This window comes from Triticum aestivum, chromosome 1B, assembly GCF_018294505.1.
Source record: "Triticum aestivum cultivar Chinese Spring chromosome 1B, IWGSC CS RefSeq v2.1, whole genome shotgun sequence".
Classification (NCBI taxonomy): Eukaryota; Viridiplantae; Streptophyta; class Magnoliopsida; order Poales; family Poaceae; genus Triticum; species Triticum aestivum.
Window position 1 is genome coordinate 16,115,404 of NC_057795.1, and position 10,015 is coordinate 16,125,418.

The following is a 10,015-nucleotide window of genomic DNA, read 5'->3' on the forward strand; positions in this document are numbered from 1 at the left end:
AAAAAATTGGGGGCTGACTCTTTCTGGGCTTTTTTGTCGTTGCGCTGTGGCCGTTTGCTCGCGTGTGGGCTTTGCTGGGGTCCACTTGGCGTTCCGGTATGCAGTTAAGCTAGCTAAGCCAAGCAGTCCATCATCAACTAGTCAATGGCGCGAACCAAGTGGTCAGCTTGGTAAGCTATCAACAAAAAATTACAATCACCAACTAGTCAATGGCGCAGATAGCCGTGCCTTCATCGGCCGTCGCAGCGATGGCAGCCGCAGCTGTACTGATCACGGCGCTGATCTCCGCCGCGGAGCCGAAGCACCGGCGCTGGCTGGGAGACCCGGCTGCGACACTTGGTGCGGGGACGTAACTATGCCATTCCCGTTTGGTTTCGGCCGGCCCGGGTGCTCCGCGGGACCAGGTTTCAACCTCACCTGCGATAACACCACCTGTCCTGGCCGGCCCCGGCTGCTCCTCGGCGAGCGCGGCATATTCGAGGTCAGTGACATCTTCCCGGAAGAACGGTGGGTGAGCGTGCTGAGACCCCCTATCTTTGGGGACGCCGCCGGGAAGAACATCAGCACCTCCGGCGCCGTCATGAGAGGGTCGTGGGGCGGCGGGGGCCTCCGCGACGACCTCGGCCAGTACTCCATGGCCATTCTGCCTGTGCCCGGCGCCGCGTCCCCAAACCTGCTGCCCTGCTGGTGGTCACGGGGTGCAACGTCCAGGCGACGCTGCTCACGAGAGCGCGTGGCAAGGATCTCCAAGGTGTGGGAGGCCGCCGGCGCCGAGCCGCACGTCCGGCTGCGGCGATGCGTCAGCTGCAGCAATTGATCACCTACAGCAATTGATACGGAGAAACTCTCATGTTAAACATCAATGGTCAGCCTGACAGCCGCGCAACGGCCGCCTGCGCCTGAAGAGAAATGAACCGGGCCGTTTCGACTCAGCATACACCTTCTCATGGTGAACAAGAAGGAACTCCCTGGAAAGCATCTCATCACGGGGATTGAGCAAGAACCTGGCTCGCTGCGCTGCAGGGAAGGAGAGCATCGCCTCTTGCCGTCGGCCCCGGCTCCCAAGCCCCAAGTCCAAGTCGCACGCACACCCCGCTCGCGGACGGATGACTGTCTCTTGTATATATAGAAAAATGGTGGCAAGTTGAAGAGAACAAGGAGTTCGTGGTTCATGATGAGAGGGAAGGTCGTGCCGCGGATCGGTGAGGTGGCGCAATCCATACCCTCCCTCGCCAGCTGATGCCATCCCTAGGCGCGTATTCTTTCATTTATAGGGAAGGGAATTAATGGCCCATGGGTATTTATTCTCAATTCTCTCTGGCACTCTGACTGGCTCACATGCACCAGTCTAATTGCATGTTCATGATATTTATTCTCTCACCCCTTTCGTTTACCTCGTCCAGTCCAATGGGCAGCACTGGTGGGTGGGTTCTTTTCTTCTTCACTTGTTGGACCCTGGAAATTTAATTCTACGAGGGGGGCTCAGATTCACATAGGAAATAATTTTCTTGCACGGTGAAACAAATGCCTGGACAAGACTTTCTTGTTGAGAACATCAAAACTTTTATTTATTTATTTGCATCCGAGAACATCAAAACCTTTCCTAGTCAAATATATGCATGCATACATACAAATTCTAAAAACGAAGATACAAGATAGTTTTTCTTTCTTTGTCTTCCAATGCCTCCATGATATATGTACCCCCCCCCCCCCCCCCCCCCAACGAAGATACAAGATAGTTTTTCTTTCTTTGGCCTCCATGATCTATCTATCTATCAGTGAATGGCACATTCACAAGCACAATAAATTGCCAAAATCACATACAAATAAAGAAACAAACATGACTAATAATTCATGATCCACACGATATACTTGTTATTCAGCTCAGCTTGAAATGAGGCTCGGCTTGAAATCTGACATTTCATTTCAGAGATTCATTAAAATAAATAAACATGGAGAAATTTACAGTGGCATGTTTCAAATATCACTCTCGCATTGCCCAGCCAAAACATACACAAGAGTTGGGAAACTGACATCATTTTTCGACACGCCTACAAACAAAACGAAGACATTTTATCTACACAACAACATCTATCACAAGAAGGAATTCGTAATTCACTGGACAAAAGATTCCAAATCAAACACTTCCAGCAAGCTGGCCTTTCACCACAACTCCGAAAACAAGAATCTATCTAACCAGGCTGACAAACCACCTAGTCGCACCATCTCCATCTCTTCTCTTCTTCGGAAAGGAAGCAACATCTTCTTGATTTGACTGCCACTCCTACAAAGGATAGGAACAGACAACACACACTTATGTTGCATACAAAACAGGAGCAACCCAATTCCGACCACATCCAGCAGTGCTACAAAACAGGAGTAACCTGTTATGCAGTTTTCAAACCCCAGAAACTACAGGGAATTAGGAATCACATAGGCCAATCCACAAAAATGAGAAAGTTTTAGGATAGGTTCAAAATTGAAGACTGCATTTGGATCATAAAATGATCACACTAGCAAAATAGACTGGATGATCAGAGAAGGAATATCGCTTCTTTGTATGGGGCATTAAACCAAAATCACCATCTTCCCACCCTTGTACTGCATCACCTTCTTTAAAGATGGCCAGAAAATTGTATGAAATCTTGTACTGTTTTTCAAACGACCTATGGCATGACTTTATAGACAGAAAACTGTATGAAATCTTATTGGTTCGAGTTGTAATTAACCAAATACAGGAGCATGTAGATGCAATTGGCAATTTTATAAAGCCACCGACACTTGTTTGAGCAACAACCTATAAGTTGGAAACCGGTAAGATCAAAACTGAGTCAACTGAGTATTTCAAAGCAATGATAACAAAACAATGTCATTTAATAGTTTAATAGAATGCGGCTCGAACCCGTCAATCTAACATCAAGGACCACGTGCGCTTGCTAATTGACCCCATGGGGTTGTTGTCGTAGCCCTGAGCATCAGCTATCGACGCTCCAAAAGAGGCCGCAGCTGGCACCCCTGGGTTGGCGGCGCAGAGGCCGCAGCCGGGGGCGCCACCACCGCTCCTGTGCCTCCTGCGCGTGAGAACATTCTTATACTTGTTGATATTCTGGATCACATCCTGCACCGACTGCACCTTCTCCCTGGCAGAGGCGAGCTGATCAACCATCTAGCAACGGCGCAGGTATAGGAGACAGGCACCAGTACATGCACTACGGTGGGTTAGGGGCATGTACCTGGCCTTGCCGGAGAACTAGGTGACGCTATCATGGACCCGCCGGAGGAGGCTCCCCCACGAGGGCTAACAAGCCCAAGCACCATAGCTAGGTGTAGATCGGCTGCTGAAGGTGTGGATCTGGTGCCATCGTTGCTGGAACAGGTGTGGGGGTAGGACAGTGGCTGCCGTGTCCATGGTCGGTCTACTCCTGTTGTCCCCCGGCAACCTACACGCACATACATGCAGCAGCACCAAGAATAAAGATCCAATGTTTATCTGCACCAAAATATGCGGGTAGAGCATTATATTCTGTATTCATGTCAGTACATCAAATGTAGTTTTTAAAAGTGACATTCCATTGGCTGTGACCTTGGCAAATGGTATGAATTTTCATTCCAAAAATACAACCCAAAGTTGCAGGGATGCACATTAAACAATTAAAATAGAATACAATTCATCTTGACCAACACCCACCGTGTAGGGAGGACCAGAATATTGGTTTTCGTGAATTCATTGAATCTTGAATGCATCACATGCTTCCTGCTGAAGAGAGAAGCAAGTTGTTATTTTTTGGCCTTTTGTAATGAAACATCTAATTATCGATCTCAGAAATGATAATGATGATTATCTCCTGTTCATATGAACATATGTAACACTTAATACGCTGAATCAAAACTTGAATCTGCCTTTAGACAAAAAGGCGTGTGAGCATGCCATTCAGTTTGACTGCTTAATATGTTCCATTACTGTGAGACGGCGAAACCCCGCATAAGGGGCCATACGAAGAGACATATATATCAGTTCAACGAGCTCGAGTTAACTAACTGAAATTAGAAAAATCTTAACTTTTTAAACTGTGCATACAATGAAACGAAAAATAAAGACAGAGATGGAGAAGCTTGCTAGCCTTATGCCAAGACTGATGCAAGTTGTAGTTACTAGTGAAAGTCCTCAGTTCTTGGCACCACTAAATATAGAGTTTTATTCTATTGACTCATCAAACAAATATAGACAGTTAGCAATAGCTCTGATGAGATTGCACGCTGCATCTTTTTAATTGAAACGGCACAAAAGAGGCTTACTATTATAACATATTAAAAGAATAGTTGCATGCTTAGACCGCCAGTTTGTTTCTTATTACAGATGAATTTCCAATTTACAAGATGCATTGTGTGTTATCTTTCAGAATCGTTACACACGTAGTTGGCCTTTTTTCAGAGGTTTTCATGATAATGTGAAAAGGTTAAACGAAAAAAATCCGTATTTCAGTCCCCCTGCCGTAGCCAATGGGTGTGTCCCCTTTGTATCGCTGTCTATTCTAAGTGTTCCTGCACCAGCACATAAAAATGCAGCTGCAAGACATGTGAGACAGACGACCATATGATTGAGTGATGATGTCTTTCTAATATCGTCTGTACTTTTTTTTCTAATATCTGTCTAAGCGGGCCTGCCTAATCAAGAGTCATGATGTCTTTTGTTGCATGATTGAGATTATATGCATGCAGCATCTTTTAGACTGGAAAGGGCCCTACTAACAGAAGAGTTGCAATGCATGTGAAGCAGCACCACTTTTCCTCCACATTGCTAATTTGGTGCAAATTCAGTACAGACACATACTATATGTCTACATTCTACACAACAGCACAGTACAGAATCACAGATATAGACCATAGCATCTCTCATCCCTTCCATGTAAGCAACAACTCAATTTAGTGCAACCAAGAAATTTAGTGCAATCACTAGAAAAATGATGAACCATGCCTACATCCTGGGGTTTTCGCGTCAATGTTTGACCCAAGTAACGGCTACATCCTTTACACCAGGACGCAAGTAACCATGTGGAGGAGAAACATTTCTTAATGAACAAGTTGAACGGGGCAAACGTTACTGACATACAGGTAGGAAAAAAATTGTATCCCCCGAAGTGTAAGCTTAAAATTGCTACAAACGTTACAAGACTTCTTAATGAAACCTCTAATTATTGATCTCAGAAATGATCATGATGATTATCTCCTGTTCATATGGACCTATGTAACACTTAATATGCTGAACGAAAACATGACAATCATCCTTTAGTTGATGGTGACAGAAAGGCGTGTGAGTATGCCATCAAATTTGATAGTAGCTTAATATATTTCATTTACTACAAGCCGGTGAGACCCCACATAAGGGGCCATACGAAAAAATTATATCAGCTCAACGAGCTCGAGTTAATTAACTAACTAAAATCAGAAGATAAAAACTAACATTTTAACTGCACATATAGTGAAACGAAAAATAAAGGTAGAAATGGAGAAGAATGCTAACCCTATGCCGAGACTGATGCAGGTTGTAGTTACTAGTTCAAGTCCTCAGTTCTTGGCACCACTACGCATAGAGTTTTAATCTGTTGGCACATCAAACACAGTTAGCAATAGCTCTGGTGAGATTACAAGCTGCGTCTTTTTTATTGAAACGGCACAGAAGAGGCCTACTAGTATAATAATGTATTATACGGAAGAGTTGCATAGCTAAACTGCTAGTTGTTTCTTATTAGGGATGAATTTCTTGTTTACAAGATGGACCACGTGGTATCATTCAGAATCATTCCACGTGTAGTTGGCCTTTTTTTCAGAGGTTTACAAGATACAACCTGCATGTAACAAACATCATCACAAAAGTTTAGACTTTAATGGCAACAGACCGACTATTATGACTTTATTAAACTATCTTAAAAGTAGGTGTCAAATATCTAAACCATCTTAAAATGGCTAGATTCAGAGCACACTATTATTAGTTTGAACTGAATTTGTGCAAAGTAATAAAAACACGTCTGTTCGAAGTATGTGCAGCCACGCCAAAGTAATATAACAATGTATGCCTCTTTTTATTTTGAGGGGAATACACCGGATGATTAGGTCAACCTTTTTATAATATACTCCAGTGATCTAAAAGGTCTTATATTTATATTTGTTTACTGGGGGAGTATATTTTTCAGTACAAGATGCTATAAGACAAACTAAGCAGGAAAAACGAAGAAACCTGGTTTTCTTGTCAGTTATGGGCCCACCACGCTTCCGCTGCGCCACTCTGATTTTCTTGTCAGTTTTTGGTGTGAGTCTCCTATATATACAAGTAGCTTACATGGACGACGACGGTCACTCTTATGCTGGTTTTGTCCTACTTTAATGAACTGTCCACTACCATGGCCAAGGTATTGAATTTGAACAACAAAGGTTGGACTTCCACGCCGACGGCGACGAGGACATTGCGCGTCAGCGACACGAGTAACGGGGCCGTCGGCCCGTCCATCTTGAACGCCAACGTCATAAACGTAATCCTCCAGATCCCGTCGGTGGCATTGGTGTTGCAGAAGGACGCTACGTTGCCGTATGCCCGTGCCTCGCTCTCAGCGATGGAAATGCCGATGAGCTCCACCGGAAATACATCTGAGTCGTTACCGGAGACCGTCACCTGGGCAGCTCCTCCGGAACGGAGAGGGAGGAAGGCGCGAGGGGGGTTGAAGGAGTCGTTGCAGGTGACCTCGAACCCCTTATCCCGGAAGCAGCCGGGCTTCATGCCGAACGGGAAGGGAATGCTGACGTTGCCGCACTTGTCCGGGCAAGTGTGACCGGCAAGTGTGACCGGCAGCTCATGATTTTCAGCAATGGTTGGCTGGACCAAGAGCGTCGACGCTGCAACGAGAACTTGGAGTAGAACCGGGAGCAGCTGGAAATGGAGCTGCGAGAGCGTGGCCATGGTGCTGTTTTGCTGCTCTGTGGATGCAATAGCTTTATAGTTTATATAGAGCATCCACACGGTTGCTTGTAAATTACACCTTGCCCTACATATTTATGCATGCATTTCACAATACCCCAGGGTTCAGAAGCTGCATATGTTTTATTTCGCTGCAATTCTGACTTGAACCCAGTTGAAGTATTCTCTGTTCCGCAAACGGGGTTGACTTAAATTTGTTGTAATATGGGGGTAATGTGCAAAAGGACAGCTGTTTGATGGTCCAAAAAAAATGTGGTTGTGTTTTCATAAAGACTGGCGTGGATTGCACGATCTAGGAGTTATCTTCAAATCCTGGAAACAACTTGGATGGGTGGCAGGATGCAAATAGCATAATATGCCATTTGCATAACAGCATAGTATGCTTTCCAAAGCATAGTATTTAATAGAACAAGTTGGTGAAATAGCAAGGTGTTATCAGTTGAGTACTAAAATGTTGATGGGTCTCCGTAAAACATATATAATATGAGTGGCACGGGAGCCATTCTTGGGGATGTGCAGGGCTTCTTCCTAGCGGCGTCTAGCAACGACCTCCAGTTTGTGGAAGACGCAACAACGACAGAGGCACGAGCTCAGTTTTCCCAATGCTTTTTGTTCGGTAGTGTAGTCGTAGTTCTGCGTGATCCGGTTATCTCGGGATCGACATTGTTTGAGGGCTACCTCATCATCTTGTATCGTTTGGCCGTGTATTTGGTTCGGTGTTTGCTTTATTTATAAAGCGGGGCGAAAGCCTGTTTCGGGAAGATGGCTTGATTCTGCCAAACTTGGTTGGCTGCAACAATCTATATGTCGAGGCCCACTGAATTGAAGTGATCGATATAATAATGAATGGGGGAAACTCTATGGGACCGGCGGCAGCCTTATACGAAGAATGCTCTTTTCAAGTGGAAATTTTTCTTCTATTACTTTCAAGCATTGTCCTAGAGAAGCCAATATGGTTGCTGATGCTCTAGCTAGTAGATCGGAGCATGACCGATCCATTGCATGGAATTGGGAACCTCCTGACTTTCTTGCTTATATCTTAGCAAACGGTGTATCTCTCTTTGAGCATGAGATATAAAACACCATGATGGCATTCCCCCATAAAAACATAATATGAGTGGATTGCAACATGCAGGAGTAAAACCCTAAAATCAATAAAAGGAGACTTGGGTTGTGTATAACATTCACAAGGAAGCTGCGAGCCATCCTACGGACGTTCCGGGTTGATCCACTAGAGCCACGACCAATGCAACCTAAGAGCCCTACCAAACCTGTCAAGATTCGTGGTGCCTAGGCCCCTGAGGACCTTCGCGGGGGGGGGGGGGGGGGGGGGGGGGGGGGGGGGGGCAAACAATATTCCAGTTCACAAGCGAGTACCCACCTCCGACGGTCTCACTATCCTCTTCATATGAAAGGTGCTCGTGGAGGTAAGCATCGCCTTGGAAACCGTGACTCTTCTGACCCTTATGACATTCTTACTCTTCCAACAAAACAATCTACCACGAATGTTTTCGATGATACGCTGCAAATGATGTTCTAAGGTGGCGTGCATGTAGAGGGAGCACCAGGTAGCTCTGGAAGCTTTTGCTCTTTGCAGTCCTTCCTCGATTAGCCTGGGAGGCTGTTTGTAATTTTTCCTCATGCCATGATCAAGTGAAATTAGCATCTGCCCCTTGGTGAAGGCATTCGTGGGTTGCTTCTTAATGAAAAGTAGTGTGTCGGCGTAGCTACACAGAAAGCTTTGACTCGATGGGTGGTGGCGACTTCTAGTGTGTCGCCTCATTCGGGACATGCCATACCCTCACAACGTCATGAGGCGAGGGAGGCACTCCTCTTTGGCATAATGGTCAAGGAGATGTAGAAGCCATTCGGGTCCCGTATAGATTACCCACCTTCGCCATTTGATACATCTCAAACATCGCCCACCACAGCCCCATCAACCTGGGACACCTGTAGAGGTTATGGAAAGTGTACTCACGTTCCATGGCACATGTAGTAGTGCACATGTGAGATGGTTCCAAGTTCCTTTTAGCTTTATTATCCACAGAGTTTCTAGCCAACTTCTGGGCAAACACTCATCCCTTGAGAGGGACTAGGCATCCCCACACTGCCTTCCAGATGGCACCCCCACACATAGCAGTAAAGGAACGCCAAGGTGGCAGAAGATGGTGTGAGCTTGTGAAGAATGATTTTTAATTATTCTTGACACCATCTTGCCTACCCGAGCCGATTTGTTTTTTTTGAACTGTTGGTCCTTAGTTGCATACATCTTGGTTCTAATAGAGACCAGGAGAAAACCCCTTGATTGTATACCTAACGAAACACCCAAAATAATTTTCATATGATGAAGAGCAAACGAGTACATAGCAAGATTATATCTGATGAAAGCATACTGTCCGTAGAATAAGAATTTTCTCAAACTATTAAACAAAGGCAAAAAAATCATTTTACCATCCAAGATGAAGATTGTGGCAGCTTTTACCCAATTTAAAAGAAATTCATCAAAACTACCCCATCTGGCATAGTTTGTGCCAGTTTTGACTGATAGCGTGCTCCACCTCTTGGAACTAGCTAAATGCTTTCACAAAAAAGAAACCCGGGTAAATGCTATATAATAGAGTAGAACCATCTTTCTTAAATGCGGTAGTTCCGATGAATTCCTGCTAAATGGGGTAAAACTATTCACAAACTACATCTAGGCCCGGTATAAATGTATGTTATTTACTCTTAAAAAATATGGCTTTTGCATATGGTTTCAAAGTTGTCGAGACTAGTTGGCCCCTCACAATTATAGCTAGTTGTTTGTTAAGAATGAATAACTAAAAAGTTTCTCCAATGGAAGTACAATACTCTTCGCAAGGGACATACCATATATGTGGAAAGCACGACATGTTGTCCTACATTTAGAATTTTAGCGTTAGATTCCTTAAAAATAGAATTCTTCTCGATAGATCTAGACCTATCAAGGAAAGTCAAACCCTGTATTTTCCTCCATGATAATGAGACAAGTTTTGCTTTAGATCTTAGGATCCTGAAATATCGAAG